Source organism: Euprymna scolopes, chromosome 20 (genome assembly GCF_053919585.1).
Source record: "Euprymna scolopes isolate OS-2025 chromosome 20, ASM5391958v1, whole genome shotgun sequence".
NCBI lineage: Eukaryota > Metazoa > Mollusca > Cephalopoda > Sepiida > Sepiolidae > Euprymna > Euprymna scolopes.
The window spans coordinates 58,185,331-58,206,399 of record NC_136501.1 but is presented as its reverse complement, the minus strand read 5'-3'; positions in this window follow the sequence as shown (position 1 = coordinate 58,206,399).

The window sequence follows — 21,069 nt, the reverse complement described above, 5'->3', positions numbered from 1 at the left end:
AGACGAGTGTGTTTCGTGAAAGTTTGGTGAGGGGGGACCACAGATTGAAGCTCAGACGAGCGTTTGCCATGAAAATAACGATAAAGCAGAGACAGGCTCGCAACGTATTAATAACCTTAAAACTCTGTAAATATTCCTTTTTTTAATCTTGTTTCTTATGTATGTATCTATTATAATAAAGTCGTATTCCTGTCTGATAGTTTAATCAATACGTACAAAAGTTACACTTTTTAATTAATACGTACAAATAGTATACTATTTAATTAATATATACAAATAGTACACGGTTTAAATAATACGTACATAAAGTACACTGTTTAATAAATACGTACAAAAGGCACACTGTTTAAATAATACATACAAATTGTACACTGTTTAATTAATACGTAGATAAGGTACACTGTTTAATTAATACGTACAAAAGGTACACTGTTTAAATAATACGTACAAATTGTACACTGTTTAATTAAATACATACAAATAGTACATTGTTTAATTAATACATACAAATTGTACACTGTTTAATTAATATGTACAAATTGTACAGTTTAATTAATACGTACAAAAGGTACACTGTTTAAATGATACATACAAATTGTAAACTGTTTAATTAATACATACAAATTTTACACTGTTTAATTAATACGTACAAATTGTACACTGTTTAAATAATACGTACAAATTGTACATTGTTTAATAAATACGTACATAAGGTACACGGTTTAAATTATACGTACATTAGATCGCTATTATTAATTATTTGTAATTAAAACTCTTTTATTATTTCAAATTTGTTCATTTCATTTATCTTAAATTTAATTATATTTAATTTAATGTATTTAAATAATTAATAGCTGACACCAGTCGCGTTTAAAACATGAAGTAATCTTCATTTAAGGTATGGGAGTTAGTTCCCGTTTAAGCTATGAACGTTACTTCGCGTTTGATTTTCATAGACAAATATGGATGCGTTCTATGCTTTCCTAAATCCAACATGTGATCACTTTTTGTAACGAGTTGGGATAATCGGTGTATCTTAAATCGTAGGTGATTAAACCTCTTCACTCAGCAATATGTTTCGACATAAAAATGCCGGGTATATATATATATATATATATATATATATATATATATATATATATATATATGCATGTGTGTGCGTGTATACGTACATATATATATATATGTATATATATATATAATATATATATATATATATATATATATATATATGCGGGTGTACATGCATGTATGTTAACATATGCCAGTGTGTTCGTGGAGTGCGTGGGTGTCCAATTCAAAGTTTTATGAAAGACTTGATTTTGAATAGAGGCCTCACAATTTGCTGAGCATTCCAAGTCAAAAATGTTGGAAGGGTCATATTCAAATAGATATTAACCTTATTGGCTATAATCGTGTCCCCCTGCTGCACTCATATTTCCATCATTCACACTGAGGAAGACCGAAGGATCGGTCGAAAATATGTGCATTCTCGTTTATTTTTCAAAAAAAAAATTTTTTTATTCCTACACGTCAACATATAGGAAATAAATACAGAAAAGATATAAACATTTATACAAGTTAGAAAAGCATTTCATCCAAGGCATGAAAATTGTTAAACAAAATGTTTTTACTATAGGCTTTAAAAATAAAGGTACAAGATTCAATTTGAAATTTATTTATCTTCAAAATGCGCTTTTATAAATTTTACAAAGTAAGGTATAAAAATTTAATTTAAATTGAATCAAAAAATTACCTTGGATTTATTTTATGTAATATACATTCTGTTGCACTTTTTAAAAAAAATCATTGAAAATTTTATATCCATATCATTAATTGCTAGATGAAAGATAATATTTTTAAATTGCAACAAAATGTACATTATATAAAATAAATCCAAGGTAATTTTTTGATTCAATTTTAATTAAATTTTTATACCTTACTTTGTAAAATTTATAAAAGTGCACTTTGAAGATGAATAAATTTCAAATTGAATCTTGTATCTTTATTTTTAAAGCCTATAGTAAAAACATTTTGTTTAACAATTTTCGTGCCTTGGATACAATGCTTTTCTAACTTGTATCTTAACTTTTTAAGATTATATTTTAAGACTCCCCTTCTCTCGATTTCAGTTTGTATTTCTCTTAACACAACAACTCATTTTTGCAACCGCTCTTTGTATTATTACAGGTCTGAATATTCTCTCTGTTTCAGTTTCTATTTCTCCTCACACCGCAACACATTTTTTGCAAGCCCCTCTTTGTAATACAGGTCTGAAGATTGAGAAAATCTGAATTTTTTTAACAAAAACTTTAAAATAACCTTTTTAGATTAAATTTTTTAAAACTTCTTTCGGAATAGAAAATCTTTAAAATATAATGAGGAACGTATTTCATATAGGTTTCATTAACAAATATTCAGTACATAACGAGAAAAATAGAGATGAAATTTTCAAAATGACTGTATAACTGATTACGGTCAATAGTAGTCCTCGCCAGCGACAGTCTTTGTTATTGTTATTCTATTATTATTATTATTATTATTATTATTATTATTATTATTATTATTATTATTTAAAACATTTTGTGACTTGCTCCTTCGCGCGAGGACTAATTTTTTGTATTGATTTTTATTCATGCATATATATATATATATATATATATATATATATATATATATATATATATGAGAAAAATTTATGTAAACAAAGGGATGTAGTGTTTACATGATATGGTAAACTTCAAACTAATATAAATAACAGTATTTATATATAGAAAATTTAATCCCAACCGAATTAAAAAAAAGCTCATTACGCAATAGAGAGTAGAGCTTATTATAAGAGAAAGAACATTAAAACTGTAAGTTGAACTTTACAATCAAAATTTATTGTTTGAGTGAATACTCCAAAAAAACAATTTACAAAGTCCTTATTCTGCGGAGTTTCAAAAGAATGCTATTCTTGTTATTCTTCTCATCAGAGGACATAAAGAAATCAACAATTATATTCGTAGCAATTCTAGAATTTGCTAGTTACGGCATTAAGTGAAACCGCAATTTATTGTAGTTATTAATTACCAATTTTCTATAAAAAATACTGTTATTTATATTAGTTTGAAGTTTACAATTGCGTATAGCATGTAAACATTACATCCCTTTGTTTTCATTCATTGTGTTTAATTATATTAAATGCTACTAATCATGTTGGCATACCTGTTCCTGTTAGACCATCGAAGTTAAGTAACGCTGAGCCTGAATTAGGAGCTTTTAAGTAAGTTAAATACTTAGTAAACACATATCGTTCTACTACAGTGGCAATGAAACTGCTGCGTTTTCATTTTCTCAAAATAAGCTAGAGTTGTAGAATTAACGGATAATATTCCGTTAACGTAACCGTCTTATTTGACCGCTAAGCAATTTCGCTTACCATTAATTTAAAAATAAAAAATGACATTAAGTATGACTATTCTGCGTTCGGTATGAGATTTATAAGAAAATTAACAAAATACCAAAATATAAAAGCACGGTTCTAAAACTTACAAATAAAAAACAATTAATTAGAAGTCATTCAGCATAGCTCTTGTTGAGAATTCGAGGCGTTTTTTTTTCATTTATAATAAAAACTGGATATATTTAGTTTTCTCAGCCGAGAGTCAATTCTTGCACAGCTTGAATACCAATTTACAAGAAGAAAATACGTTAATTTCTACTTTGATTAACTTTTAACTTTTTAAAACCTAATAAGTTACTTGCTTCGTCAACTGAGCATGGAACTTTGTCACCGATAATATTAAAGAACCGAGTCATAATGCTGGAACTTTTATCTTACATTAATGATTCACGTTGACCTAAGCTCTCTACAAAATACGCTTTAGAAACCAAAAATATAATCGATATAACAAGAAAAAATCGAAAGTGAAAGAAAAAGAGAAAAGATAAAACAAACTGTATTACTTACAACCCGGCTTACAACTTATAATTCTTTATTTTTTCTTGCCAAGTTTCCCCCTTTCAGTTGGGTTAGTTCTTTCTTGCTTTCTCAAAGTTTGTTTCGGCTTGGTCCGTTCTTGTCCCCTTCCCTTACGACTGTACTCTTTCGTCGTCACCTTTTTTCTTCTTTTTTCTTTTTCTTTATCTTTTTTTACATTACGACAGAAAATTATCTTCTGTAGCGTTACACGCACGTTTACGCTCAGGGCCCACCACGCTGTAGCAGTGTGCGTCGCAAGGAAAAGAATACAAATAATAACTCGAACTCACTTTTTCGTGCAACAACGGCAATTATTTCCTCATTCTCCCGCCACGTTTGACTTCTCGTTACGAGTGTGACATCTCTCGCGTTATCCTGCTCTTATTTGTATAGTTTCTCCCTACAGTGATGTCGTTTCGTATTTCGTATGTATTTGCGCATGCGAGTCCGCGCTCTGTTATATCTATTCTATCATTATTTTTAGTAGTTAATGTACTTGAATGAGCTCCAAACTTAAGTGCACTTTTTCAGACATTCACAATAATTTCTGCTTCCACAACAACTGACAAAAGTCCCCATCTTTCTTACATGACTCCAACATCGGATGGAGTGTCCCTGAACAGTGGTTACCCCATTAATTCCCGTCAATGGAACACACTAACAACGAACTGTTTCCCTGCATACTACAGCGCATTAACACCGGCCTGTTTCCTTGCATATTACAACACAATATACGTTAAACAATGTTCCCGTTAAATCATCGAAGTTAAGCAACGTTGAGACTGGTTAGTACAAAAATTGGTAACCATCTTGGAATTCCAGGTGCTGTGTGTGCTCTCCGTTTACCTCGACATTGTTTCCAGTTGTCTTGCACATTTACTGGACTCAAGCAGTGTCAATTCAGAAGAGGTGAGTTTGTGGTTTGTGCAATCTTGCCTCACAATTACTCGCGCAGTTACCCTTTCAGAACGTATCCGCTGCTTCTTGAAACTGCACGGCGACATATTGATACAACATAGTCGTCTTCAAATCTAATGTCTGCGTGTACTTGTTATAAATCGTCCCCCATAAGTAATCAAACTTCGTTCATCCTCTCTCATTTCTTGATCCTAGTCACCAGTCTCTCTCTCTCTCTCTCTCTCTCTCTCTCTCTCTCTCTCTCTCTCTCTCTCACACACACACACACACACACACACACACAAAATCCTTTTATATAATAGTAGAAACATACATTAAAACTCTGTTTTACTATCTAAAAAACAAAACAAAAAAACAATACATATGCCGCTCCCCATTTGGGGGACCAAATTGATCAAAGAGAAAATTATTCCCAACTCGCATTTAGGTAAAAATGCCCTTTCGTATATATAATGGAATTTATTCAAAAAGTATCGCAAAACAAAAACAAATAACATCTACTTAAAAACAGATATATTCAGTCGTGCGAGATAGCCTAGTGGTAAGTGGTTACGCTTCTTAGCATGGGATACCGATTTCGAATCTCGCTAAATTCAGCCACTCTGATGAATTGTAGACAAAGAAACGCGTGTCAATGGATAATTAAATTTTACAAATAAAAAAAATAATAATACGTATGCTGCTCCCCATTTGGGGGGTACAAAAATTGGTCAAATGGAGATTATTCCCAACTCGCATTTAGGTAAAATGCACTTTCGTATATATAATTGAATTCATTCAAAAAGTATCGCAAAACAAATAACATCTACCTAAAAAAAAAACGATACATACAGTCGTGCGAGATAGCATAGTGGTAAGGTGTTACACTTCTTACCATGGGGAACCGATTTCGAATCTCGCTAGATTCAGCGACCCTGATGAGTTGCAGATTACGAAATACGTGTCAGTAGATATTAAATTTTCAAAATAAAAAAAAAATGCATATGCCGTTCCCCATTTGGGGGTTCCAAAATTGATTAAAGGGAAAATTATCCCCAACTCGCATTTCGGTAAAAATGCAGTTTCGTATATATATAATTGAATTCATTCAAAACGCATCGCAAAACAAATAACACACATATATATATATATATATATATATATATATATATATATATATATATATATGTGTGTGTGTGTGTGTGTGTGTGTGTGTGGAAGAAACAGTATGAGAGGTTTTTATTATAACAAATCCGAAGATTTAAGATAAGAAAGGTTGGAGCTAATGTTAAGATTTGAAAAGAAAATGTATTTTTATTTTCTTAAATCTTTTATTTCACTAAGTGCAAAAGAAACATCCTAGAGTTGGATGCATGGCTGTCACGAAATGAATTACGAAATGAAATTTTACAAAGAACTGCCTAACGAAACGCAAAAAAAAAACTATGAGGTGCCTTTAATAAGTTTCCAGACTTTTTACGTATGAGCACTTTTAATGATAATACACACTTGAAACTCTAGTCTCCTTTCAAAGTAATCTCCTCCGGCTGCAATGCAATTGTTGTATCGTTCCAACAAGTTCTGGAAGCGTGAGCGTGGCAAAGACTCCCATCACAGACACTTTCATTTCCTTAATTGCCTCATAAAGCCTTTAGGGGTTTTTATTGCGCTTAGAGAACAACCAAAAAATCATAGGGAGCAAAGTCCAGACTATAGGGAAAGTGTTTTGATGCCCATCTTGGTCAAATATCCTGCGCCAAGGATGAAGCACCCTTGGTACAAGCTCCGCTCAAATCTTCCGCATCTTCAGCTCCTCGCGAATAATTGTATATACAGTTCCCACACTGACATCAAACTGTGCACTTATTGTCCCTATAGACACACAACGGTTCTTATCCATGAAAAACATTATTTGGCCAATCTACACTGGTGTTCTGACTTCTTTGCTCCTCGCTAACCTCTAATAATCCCTCACAGACTCACTGTCTTCCTTGAATCTCTTATGCCACTCAAAAACTGATACTCGACTCACGCAAAAGCAGTCTGAAGTATTCAATATGTTTCTCTGGCGTTTTATTCAAGTAGAAAACAGTGTCCTTACTTTGTTATAATCCAGATTGCATTTTTGAAATTCACCAACTGTGCCAATCAGGTTTTAGTAGGGTTTATTCTAATTCCTACTGTAGCTGTTCATTTGAACCTGAAATCATAAAAACTAGTCAGTCATCTCATAAGATGTATGGCAAAACCATATAGCATTTTCAATAGTCTACGACAAGTTTTAATGGCTATGCAAAGAAAGTCTGGGAACTTATTTAAGGTAACTCGCATTTACGGATAAAAAGAACGAAAGGTAACCTGGACTTAATGGGTTAAGTTTGGAATAACTTTTTCACATGTCTGCAGCGCTAAAGTCCGAAATTTAATTCCTGTCGATCTGTCACGCTGTAATAAACTATCCGTGCGTCTATCACAGTTCAATTTGAAATAGCAATTTCACGGCTAATCGAATAGATTAAACAGACGTATGTTAAAAATAGCCCTACTTGCTTCCGTGCGGCTTCGTTCTTAATATTGACCAATTGATTTCTAGTCAGGTTTGCCAACCTGCCAAATAAAATCTATAAACTCAGTCTCACTAAATTTTCATCTCGGCCCGAATATATTAAATATGGAGTAATAAAGGCGATACCTCGTCCGCCAAACTTTCAGTTTTTCATCGAAAAGCCATCATGGCCACGTTTTCGAATTCATTCGCTATGCCAATCGATAAATGCATCAAAACAAACCAATATTGGAGCTGTCACCATTTGTGGTGCAAATACCTTGTCTAGATTACTAGCTTCCGTTGTTCGCCTCATCTTTATTATCGTCTCTCTTTTTGACTTCCGCTCCAGTGCGCATGCGTTGTTTTAAGGGCTTTGCGCAGGATGATTAAAAATCGTCAATCTGGAAGGAACGAAAGAAGTCTAGGGAAATAAATGGGTGAATGGCATCAAGAAGAGAAAAGGAAAAAGTTAAGACGCATATATATATATATATATATATATATATATATATATATATATATATATATATATATATATATATACTGTTATCACTACCTACCTATAATTACCTATGTCCATATCAACATCGTGCGGTAAGCCAGGGTGACTAAAAAGGCATGAGTAATAACTTAATAGAATCGACATATTTTACCATCCTATATATTTATCACCAATTTTGCGAGTGATAGCACGAATAAAACACGCCCCAAACAAAGCTCTAAAAAAGCAATTACATCTTTTGTGTAAACATCGGCTACAGGCAGGAGATTAACGTAAAAAAAAATTAAAAAGAAAGAAAAAAAAAAGAACGATTACGTGGGACGTTGCTTTTACATCCGCGAGTAAAAAATTACTTTTTCGAGCGAAATATAAATTTATTCCTTCTTCTAGATCCCATAGTTTAAAAATAAAGCTGTATTTATACACCAAAGAACAGAGCGAGGGAGTGGGTCAGAACAAAGGATACAGTGAAGAGACGAGTGCGTTTCTGTATCCCGATTTGAATGAGAAGGGAGTACGGAGACCATTAAACTTCTAACAGCACTTTTCCACTATACATATACTATATACACTAATAAATGAGAGAAAACTATTGCCTACTAGAAACTGTGCATGAGCGTCTAAGATGTTTCTGTATAGGGGTTTGTTAGGACAACCTGGTTTGAGGATACTTTTTCCCTAGAAGTAAACCCAGACTATACATTCAAAATACCATAGTATTCGAAGCCCAAATAAAATCCCCTTTGATATGGCTCACCTACTCTGGCTTATACGCAAATCGGTGCTACTTGTCTAAGTGTTGTTGCATACAGTAGCAACACTAAGCTGGATACTCTACCAGACTAGATTAATTCTTGTCCTAAAATCCAGTAAGACCAGCAGAAAGATATGCTATAACTTAGTTAACAGTTACTAAGTGAAAGGAAGATTAATATTACTAACTTCTTTACTAACTCAATGCTCAGTGGCTAAAAGAAAACTGTAATAGAATATTCGAATAGCTATGCATATCATAGAAAGATCAAGTGTTATTAGCAATATATTTCCTCTTCTATCTAAACTGTACTTGCATATCGAGCTTTTTATTATATCTAAAAGTTTCTATTTAAAGAATATATATATATATATATATATATACTTCTTTGATCTCCCTATATATATATATGTATATGTATATATATATATATATATATATATATATATATATATATATATTCCCACACTTACCGTGTTAAAGAGAGAATCAGACGCCATCTTGAATGTTCCAATACATCGGTAAACACTGTATGGTTTTCGAGCTGAATAAACATGTAACATTGAATAAAAACACGAAAAATATATCCAGTTTGGTAGAAAAGTAACTTATCTTGCCTTTGATAACATTTATTTGTTATATATTTCTTTTTGGACAACTTTTTCGAATCTATGTGTACAGTAATACAAACCCCACAAAATATTTATTAAAAAAAAAAAATAAAAATAAAAAAAAGTTAATAACGAAAGGGAAATAATTCCATTTTTAAACGAAAAAGTCAGTTTACCTAACTTACTGTATTAATGCTATTTTTTTTTTAAGCAAGAAAAAAAAAAGGTAAATATCCAGATACGCTACTACAGAACACCGACCACTCTAATTTGTTTTTTTATAGGTAATTGAGGTCGCTGACAACGAATCTGATAGTCAAACTTGGGGCAAATTTACCGTTTGCATGGTATTTACCCCTGAACCCACGAACTTCTTTCCACCATTTTGCAGCATCCGTTTATGCTACGCGCATGCACGCTGTAGCATAAACGACGGCTTCACCAAGCAAACTATGTTGGGGGGAGGGGATTACTTTTCCAGGACATAGAATTTTCTAATTTTCAAAAATACATTATAGCGCTTTTTGGGTGGAAAATTTAAAATTAGCTGAAAAAGAAATAAAATAAGAAAAGGAAAGCACACCAAGTTGGAGTAGGGGGGGTAATTCATCTGTCTTTTTTTTTTACCTGGAACATCGAATTTTCAAATTTTCCGTAAGTAACGCACCGACATTTACCAATTAGAACACCATTTAACATTTTCCGAAGATTTTACTTTGTACATTGGGGGCGCGAGCGGGGGGGGCGGATGTGATGTTGGCGCGCGCGCGCCCCAACATCACCCCCCCCTCCCAAACAACTTAGAGTGGTCGATGTTCTGTAGTAGCGTATCTGGATATTTACCAAAAAAAAATATTTAGGTTTGGCTATAAATACCTAAACTCATTTCACCTTAAATAATTTAGGTGACTGAAATAGGAATCTAATTGAATCTTTAATTTCCTGAATAGTATCCGATAATTCATTTTTCTTCGAGTTATATCGAATACATTAATACGGACTTTAGGGGCTTTTTTCGTAATGTTACTGTAAAAATTATTTTTTATTGTTACAAATGACGATGCTTTAAAAAAAGCAAAAATAAATTCTTGCGTTTTTTATTTACTACTGAAAACCATAACTTTAGTAAAGGTATTTTTTGTTTAAACAAAATAAAACATTTTCACCAAGAGTTAAGTAAAAATAATTAGTTCATTATATTCTGCGATCATTATTTGAAAAATACTGCAATTTTCATTAAAATTCGTTAATTTCCTGATTTTTGGTGAATTTTTAAGTAAAGGGAGGAATCAAAATGTGTATACACTTTGAGCGTCGGCATTCATTTTTCCACCACGTGTGGTTAATTTAAATTAAAGTTCAATCACATGGTTACATTATCAATAAACCCATTGAAAATTTACCGATATTGTAAACACATTCTGTTTACATTAAGCCTGTGGTGTTTTTTTTAGTGATGCAATGTTGTCAACTGAGATTTAAAAAAAAAACCGCGAGATCAGGAGAAAGAAATGTCCAGAAAATCGCTAGCCAGTTTGACAGAAAAATAACTTTGATAACATTTATTTGTTATATATTTGTTTTTTGACAACTTTTTCGAATCTATGTGTACAGTAATACAAACACGTATACAGTAATACAAACCCCTTCGGGGAGATTGGAATACCCCCCCCACCTAAAATGTACTTGGAAAAATCGATTTTATAGTGAGATTTAAGAATGGTTAGTCGAAAAAAAGGTGAAAAACAAAACAAATAATCAATAAATAATTGTTACCAAAGGCAATAAATGCTACTTTGTTTTACTTACATGAATGAGTTTATTTTATGTTTTAAAGTATTTTCAAGCAATCTAATGCGAGTGTCTGGCTGGGTGCCAAATACCTCCAGATTTTCTAGAATTTCCCGCTAAATTGTAAACGAAATCTCCAGATCTAGCAGGAAAACCGCTAAATTGTAACACTGGTCACGTGACAGGAAGTGGTAATAAATAATTGTCCCTAAATAAAAAATAGCCTCTCGGTAAAAAGAAATCCACCTATCTATCATAGAAAAATTAAGTATAATCTTATTCAAATTAGAATTTAAAAAAATTAAGTATAATGTTAATTCAAATTAGAATTAAAAAGGAATATATAAAAACACACATGGATATAGTAAACATATTATACCAAAACGTGGAAGCCATCTATCCAGTGGTTTTTTAGACAATTAACTCCGAACGAACCAAAATTTACATTTATATATATATCTATATTTTTATAAAGTAATAGGGTTCGTGTGTTTCTGTCTGTGTGTACAGCTCTCCATCATCAACGAAATATAAAGGAGGTAAGAGGGTAGATCTCTCCTGGTAGAGAAACATTAGAACCCATTTTAGGATGTTTCTGTTATAGGAGACATAAGAATCTATGCCTAATTTCTTTATATACTAGTCTACAAACCACCCCCATATCGAATGACTTATGCTCATTTGCATATCACATTATATTAAATCTCTTTAACTAATTACCTCGACCTTATTACATATTGGAAATATTCTAATCATTTCAACTGTACTATTTACAAAATCTATTTAACATTTAATTATTTAATATATTTTCATTTAATTTTATATTCGATTTATTTCACTTTACGTATATTATCAAAACAATTCATTGGCGAGCAAAGCTTTATGTTTTGGGATTGTATTGAAAATGTAATGGAAATTTCAATTTCGTTCCGTTTTAATCTTTTATATTTTACTTGCCAATATTATTGAAAGAATACAATTCAACTATCGTAATTTTATATAAATAAACAAAAACAAATATTTTAAAATAAAACTTTATTAAAAAATAAATAATTTTATTTTTAAATGAAAAAAATCAATTTAGTAAAATAATTGTATTAAACACCCCCAGCCTTGTCAGCAAACCTGTAAACCTATAAAAGTTAACATTTCGAATGTAAACAGTGATTTTTCGATTTTGTTAGCGCTTGCCGCAATTAAAGACAATTAAAACGGAACTAACTTTATTTCCATTCTATTTTTTAAACAACCCCCAAAACATAACGCTCTCTTCCAGTTATAGCCAATTTTTTTTTAATTAAATAAAACAGGTCAAAATAAACAGATAAGCGCATTTTCTTTTACATTTTTCTTACAACCAACGTTGTCATTTTAACCAACTGCAGGATACCGTTACTTTTGTGGGGGTGTTTTGAAAATGGCACGGAGATTATAATTTCGTTCCAATTTAATCTTTCTGGTCGAGCCTATTTCGAAAGCCTGTCTTATCATAGATTTGAACTACAAATAATTTATTAGATTTTGATTATTACTATCTTAAGACTTAAAGCTTATATTTATTTCATTTTTCTATTTATATATTGAATTAGTTATTTCCAGTCTTATTTAAACTTAGTGCTTTCTTTAAACCGGATGAACCTTTTATAAAAATATGAGTTTAACGTAAAGAACACGAACAAGGTTTTATTCAACTGAATTTCTTCCAGTTTACTAACAAAATATATAAATTTAAAAGAGATATAAATAATAAAATAAAAAGGTTATGTAATTTAAAAGAAATACACGTACTCACAAAAGCAGAACTTTTTTTACACATTTTTTTCTTTAAAACCATAACAATGAGACTAACAATTACCTAGATCTTAGTAATTATTTGTTTTAATAGAACTGTTTTAATTGTACTGTTTACTTAGTTAACCTAAGTTGGTATTACATTTATTTTACATTTACTTTTTTTTTTTAATTATTACTTTTAGACTGTGACGTTTACACCCGGAAGTAATGAGTCACACGTAGGTCGCTTTTATTCATTCCTTTTGGTCAAGATCAAAGTGTAGTATCTGTTCTTCAGATGCTGCACTTCATTTTCTTGTTCTCTTTCGGTGGAGGAGAAATCCTTCACGACTGAGACAATTTTTATTTTTGTACCTTTTCTCCACGTTAAAAAACGACCCTGGTGTCTAACTCTGTCCCGTGGGGAGGCATAGTAAATAGGTACAATATAATTGTTTATAATTGTACTATTCAGAAATATTATTTATAGTTCGTCCATTTCAGTTAGTATACATTTCCTTTACGCTTAATTAATTTACAATCATTAATATCGTTAAACAATTCCGTTTAAAACCGAAATTATGCCACCCAAACGAAGTAGAAACGAAAGTGAGGAAGAAAGAATGGAAAGATTGGAAGCTAATAGACTAAGAGTTGCTGCAGTTCGCTCCAATGAAAACAATTCAGATAGAGAAAGACGTCTAGAACTTAACAGGATACGTCAAAGAGAAAGGAGAGCAAGACTGTCAGATTTGGAAAGAGAAACCCAACGTGAAGCTGACAGAACTAGACATGCTGTAAGGCGGTTAAATTCATCACAAGATGAAATTCAAGAAAGGCAAAGATATGCACTGGAAAGAGAAGCAATATTACGATCGAATGAATTATATGAGGTAAGTAGACGTACACAAGGTCAGTTGAGAGTGGCTCAACGACATCAGAATGAATCGGAAACCCAACGAAGCTTTCGCCTATACCAAGGGCAACAACGAGAGGCTGCATGGAGAGAGAGTATGACTTTGCCCCAGCAATTGACAGAAAACGAGGCAGCTAGACAACGAATGACTGCTTTGAGACACCATGAAATAGAACACTGCAATAGAAAAGGATTGCTCTACAACAAAAATGACTCTCTCACTACAGCTGATATAGGAAAAATGGACAAAGTATGTCAACATTGCTCAGCTGTAAAATTTAAAGGAGAAACCCCTGGTTGTTGTTGTTCTTCTGGCAAAGTTGTGCTTGATAGCTTTCCACCACTGCCTCAGTTGCTTCAAGATTTGCTCTCCGGCAATGGTCCCATCTCTAAAGATTTTCTGCAAAATCTACGCAGTTATAACAATTGTTTTGCAATGACATCATTTGGTCACAAAATTGTGGCAGTACATGGGTGGAATCCTTCTTTTAGAATTCGAGGCCAGGTTTGCCACCAGATTGGGAGTCTTTTACCACCTGAAGATGAAACAGCAAAGTTTATTCAAGTCTACTTCTTGGATAGTCTGGAAGAGGAACTACATAATCGGGGACGTGACAGTAGACTCAATAGAGACATTCTCCAAAGTCTGACTGAATTTTTACATGAGAACAACAGCTTCATTTGTCAGCTGAAAACAACAAAGGAGAGGATTGAAGAAGAACACTTGGTAGAACATAAAGTTGTCATAAGGGAAGACCGAAGGCCGCAAGAAGAGCATCCACGGCGATTCAATGCTCCAACAACAACGTATGAGATTGGAATATTAATGGAGAATGAACCAACAGCTAATCGGGATATTGTCTTGCGTTTTAGAAATGATACATTAAAATGGATCTCCGAACTACATCCCCTCTACGATACTTTAATGTACCCGTTAATGTACCCCTATGGTTCTCCATCTTACAACATCTACATGAAGGCATCCAATGGGCGAAAAGTTACCCAACAGCAATTTTATTCGTAACATTTAATGACTCGGCCTGGAAACTATTTTCTCTGGTACCGAAGGCTATTTCAACAATGGCTGGTGGATGTGTACTGCAAGATTGAAACAGAACGTTTACAGTTCCTGAGGCGTGAGCAACAGACCCTGAGAGCTGACAATTATAGCAACTTGAGAGATTCAATTCTTAGGGAGGATGGGAATCCAGAACAGTTTGGTCAACGAGTTGTTCTTCCGGCAACTTATACAGGAGGCCCTCGATACATGTTTGAGCGTCAAAGTGATGTCATGGCATATGTTCGGCGAATGGGCCGAGCCGACCTCTTCATCACGTTCACAACAAATCCAAAGTGGACAGAAATTACAGAAAATTGTCTTCAAGGGCAAGACCCTCAGGATCGTCCAGATATTGTTGCCAGGGTTTTCAGGCAGAAGCTAAAAAAGTTACTTGAATTTATTAAAAAGGGAGGATTTGGCAGGTTGAGGGCTTTCCTGTACAGTATTGAATATCAAAAAAGAGGACTGCCGCATGCACACATCCTCACCTGGCAGGCCCCAGAGGACAAACTTCTACCAGAAAAAATGGATCTCTGCATATCTGCAGAGATCCCTGACAAAGAGGAAGATCCTGATCTTCATGCTAAAGTGATGGCACATATGGTGCATGGACCTTGTGGACCATTTAATCCAAATTGTCCATGTACGATTGACAACAAATGTTCCAAAAAATACCCAAAAGAATTTCTTCAGTGTACCAAGCAAGGCCAAGACTCTTACCCCAAGTACAGGCGAAGAAAACCAGAAGATGGAAGCCAGACTGGTACAATAAGGATGAAGAGAAATGGTCGGTATGTTAATCAAGAAATAACAAACCAGTGGATTGTTCCGTACAACAAGGTCCTCCTTCAGCAGTTCAACGCTCACATTAACGTAGAAATTTGCAGCTCGATCCAAAGCATCAAATATGTCCTCAAATACGTGAATAAAGGATGTGATCAAGCAGTGTTTGAACTACAAAGAACTGATGGAGCAGCTAACCAACAAGGCCAAGTACAAAGTCACATTGTGGATGAGATCCAGCAGTTCCAGAATGCAAGGTATGTCGGCAGTTCAGAGGCGGCCTGGAGGATATTGGAACATCCCATCCATGAACATTTCCCCCCAATTGTACAACTTTCTGTTCATCTTGAAAATGGGCAGAATGTCATGTTCTCAGCTGATACTGCTCTGGAACGAGCCCAAGGTCAACCGCCTGCCACAACTTTGACACCATTTTTTCAACTCTGCCATGAGGATGACTTTGCAAGGGGTCTCAAATACGTAGAAGTCCCTGAGTTTTACACTTGGAACAAATCGACAAAGAAATGGATGAGAAGAATGCGTGGGGTACAAGTTGAAGGTGCTGAAAATGATGATGTATGGAAGGCACCATGCATTGGGAGAATCTACACGATTAGTCCAAAAGCAGGGGAGTGTTATTTCTTACGCCTGTTGCTCAATGAGGTTGCTGGTCCAACTTCATTTCAAAATTTGCGAGCATACAATGGTCAGGTGTTTGAAACATACAGAGCAGCGTGCCTTGCTCGAGGCCTTCTAGAAAATGACCATCAATTGCATCAAGCAGTAGGAGAGGCAAGTGCCACTCAATCACCTTCAAATTTGCGAAGCCTATTTGTGATAATTTTAACAGCCTGTGAGCCAAGAAATCCTCTTGAGATCTGGATGGCTTTTCGTGATGTAATATCTGAAGACATTCTTCACAGATACAGGCAAGAAGTTAACAATCCAGAAGCAGATTTTAATGAGGACATCTACAATAAAACTCTTTGTCTAATTGAAGAAAAAGTTCTCCTTATGTGCGGTCAACCATTGGCAAGCTATGGATTACCTGCACCAACGCAAGGGAGAGATGAAAGACTCGCGAGAGAGTATCAACGTGAAGTTACTTATAATCTTGAAGAACTTTCCCTACAAGCAAAAAATATGCAAGAAAAACTGACCGATTCTCAAAGAGAAGTTTACAATTCATTCATGGCAATGTTGGAAGCACAAGGTGAAATGAACAAAAACATGATGTTTCTTGATGCTCCAGGTGGTACGGGCAAGACTTTTGTAATCAATTTGATCCTTGCAAAGATTAGATCCATGAGAAAGATTGTGCTTGCAACAGCATCCAGTGGCATTGCTGCTACTCTACTACAAGGTGGCCGCACTCTTCACAGCACTTTTAAAGTACCCTTGGATACTCATCGAATGGATCAGCCAGTTTGCAAAATTACTGGTAACTCAGCCTTGGCAAATGTAATTAGAGACACCTCTGCAATCATTGTAGACGAAGCTCCAATGACGCACAAGAGTGCTTATGAAGCAATTGACCGAACACTGCAAGACATCACAGGAAACAAGAATCCCATGGGTGGCATTCCAACCTTATTTTGCGGTGATTTCCGTCAAATCCTCCCAGTGGTTAAAAATCGCACAAGGGCTAACATTGTCAATGCAAGTTTGAAACAATCCTATCTCTGGAGGCACGTTATAGTGAAGAGACTGACTACTAATATGAGAGCCTATATCTCTGATAACACAGCTACAGCAGACTTCTCAAAATTGCTTCTCCAAATCGGTAATGGTCAGTTTCCTATCACTTCTTCACCTGACACAATTAAGATTCCAACTGCGCTTGGTAAATGTGTCGGTAATCAGAAGCAACTGAAAGACAAAGTGTACCCAGACCTGCAAAACAATGGAAAATCACCGGATTGGCTTGCTGAGAGGGCTATTATTTCGCCATTAAACAGCAATGTGAATCATTTGAACAATTCAATAATGAATGAATTTCCAGGAGACACAAAGCAATACAAGTCAGTTGATTCGGCTACTAATGAATATGAAGCTGTTCACTACCCTGTGGAGTTTTTAAACTCTTTGGAGATATCTGGAATGCCTCCACACATTTTAAATCTCAAAATTGGATCGCCAATCATGATTCTTCGATCCTTGGAACCGCCAAAAACAACAAACGGAACCAGATGTGTTATCACCAGATTGCACACCAATGTACTTGAGGCCACCATTTCCTGTGGTCCCTACAAAGGCGAAACCGTTCTACTGCCAAGGATCCCCTTAGTTCCATCGGACTCAGAACTTCCATTTAAATTCCGGAGACTCCAATTTCCTGTGAAGGTGTGTTTTGCAATGAGCATAAACAAAAGTCAAGGTCAGACATTTAACACCATTGGCGTAGACTTGACATCAGACTGCTTCAGTCACGGTATGTTCTACGTCTCCATCAGCCGGACAGGAAGTTCAGAAAAACTCTACATTCTGGCTCCAAATCAAAGCAGCAGAAATGTAGTTTACCCTGAGGCTCTTCAGTGAAAAGTTCGAGAAATGGATATGAGGAAAAACTGACATGATCTGATTGTGGTAAGTTTTTAGTATTGAATGTGCAAGATAAAATTTAAGCAAGAGTTGAAAATTACTTCAATGAAAAATTTACTATGTAACATCAAGTAACCTTCCTTTTTGATGAAAATGTTTTGTGAAGTTCCTGATTGAATTTCAGTCACTACAAGAGGTAGTTAAAATGTTAATCACCTTATGCAATCGTTGCTCTTACAACATCAACTTACTGGAAAGGTGCCCACAGATTTTGGTACCCGAGTGCGCAACAAAGCTCCGTGCGAAGCACGGGTATCTTTGCTAGTATATATATATATATATATATATATATATATATATATATACATATATATATGTATATATATATATATATATATTTAAAGGGAGTTAGAACAGTAGTCTAAAGAGCAGAGTGTATTTTAATGTGCTAGTAAAATTACTAATTTAATTAAAACACAAGAAAGGACAGTGCTCGTTGTAATTCAGATATATAATAAGCTCGATAGGCAAATATCCTAGAGCTACTTTAATATTTAGTAATGTGATTGATAATTTAAAATTCAAATTAGAATTAAAAATCTGTTTCATAAGAAGGAAAAACAACAAAGTCAAATTATTGACTTTGTTGTTGCTCCTTCTTATGAAACAGATTTTTAATTTTTAATTCTAATTTGAATTTTAAATTATACATTCACATTACTAAATATATATATATATATATATATATATATATATATAGAGAGAGAGAGAGAGAGTGTGTGTGTGTGTGTGTGTGTGTGTGTGTGTGTGTGTCTGTGTGTGTGAGAGAGAGAATAAAAAGATCAATAATTGTGAATTAAAAATCAATTTCAAATAAAAAAAAACAACAAAATCAACTCGATTGTACGATCGTTTCGGAAACGATGTTCATTTTATTAAAATTGACAATAATTGACAAAGGTTTTGTCTTGTAACATAATCTCCTCATCAGTAATAAGGGGGGAAGTTTAAGACACTAAAATTAAACTAGCATTTTTGTCGTAAGGCCGATATTCCTTATTGAGCTACGTCAGAAAATTTGTTTAAGTTCAGTCAGCCTATCTTTGAAACTGATTTTTGATTCACAATTATTGATATTATTACTCAATATCAATATAGCTCTTGGATACATATATGTTTTGAGCATATTATATACCTACAGTACTACAGGGACTGTTCTTTTAAAAAGCATATATATATTAATACAGAAAAATAAACTCTGCTCTTTAGACTTCAGGTCTAATTCCCTCTAATATATATATATATATATATATATATATATATATATATATATATATATAGAGAGAGAGAGAGAGAGAGAGAGAGAGAGAGAGAGAGAGAGAGAGATTCGTAAGTTGTTTGAATTTACAGCTTATATATCTTATGTATCCTTTTATATTTAGTCATTTGTGGAAGTTTTTGATGATATCTCTCAGTCTCTGGAGAGATGTGTGATCGCGTGATGTTTCTATCTTCATAACAAAACTCGTGTAAGACGGCAATGGAAAAGACATACTCATATTATTAAAATATAAAAATGATAATAAATAAACAAAAATTACAATTGTGAATTGGTCATTAGAATATCACTTATCACGACACATACATACACACACACACACACACTCGCGCATACACACACACACATATATATGTGTATGCGTGTCTGTGTGATTACTTCATTTAATAACATACATTAATATACGAAGATATAATTTTATGCATAAATTTTTCAGTATTTTCTTCAACAGTTTTCAATACATAGGTAGAGCTAGGTAGTAAGTTATGAAAATATATATGGCAATTAAGTGTGAAGCCTTAGGCTTGACGAATTCCCACGAGAATAAAACGCGGAATATTCTGTGTAGCTTAATTGGCATATATATTTTCATAACTTATTATATATATATACACATATATATATATATATATATATATATATATATATATATATCATTCAAACACCACCATATATATATATATATATCATTCAAACACCACCATAACTTATTATATATATATATACACATATATATATATATATATATATATATATCATTCAAACACCACCGTGTTTGAATATATGGTTAAGCGACAGTTTTAGTCATTTAGAACTGCTTTAAAGCTTCGCCGCTCACTCATTTTCGACAACATTTAAAACAATTATTACAGTTTATAGATCACCTCCTCAGCTAGGTTGGAAAAATTTCTTTTTCGATGTTCGTTCAGTAAAACAAAAGTTATGATGTATTTACTGGTGTTAAAAATCGTAAAAATTCGTAAGGAGATGGGCTACGTTTTTTATGGATGGTTTCCATAGCAACCACGTCGCTTCAGCGACTACTGTTGCTACTAATTCACTGCTTTCGAAAAACGAGAAGTATCAAGTGAAATAGACAGGAGGAAAGAATAAAAGGGATATAATTGGGGAATTTTATTGAAAGCTGACGAGTGCCGTACATTGTTATTACATATGTGTGTGTTATGCTTGTGGGGGGGGGCAACAAATAACACTGAAATTGAACAAAAATTGGAATTTACTGGAAGCCTGGAAAAATCAAGGATTACAATAGAAAAATGCAAGCATTTATATAAATGTATATATATATATATATATATATATATATATATATATATATATATATATATATATATATATATGCATTACAATAGAAAAATGCAAGCATGAAAAGTAATATAGTTAAGCTTAAACATGGAAAAGTACAGGACTAGTTGTTAAAACTGGAAAAGAAAAGGACAAGATATTCTAATAAAAATATAATAAATTTATAATTTAAAATATCGCAGCAATAAGAATTTTCTTTAATTCAATTTATAACATTATATAATTAATTCTTAATGCTGCAATATTTTAAGTTAGAAATTT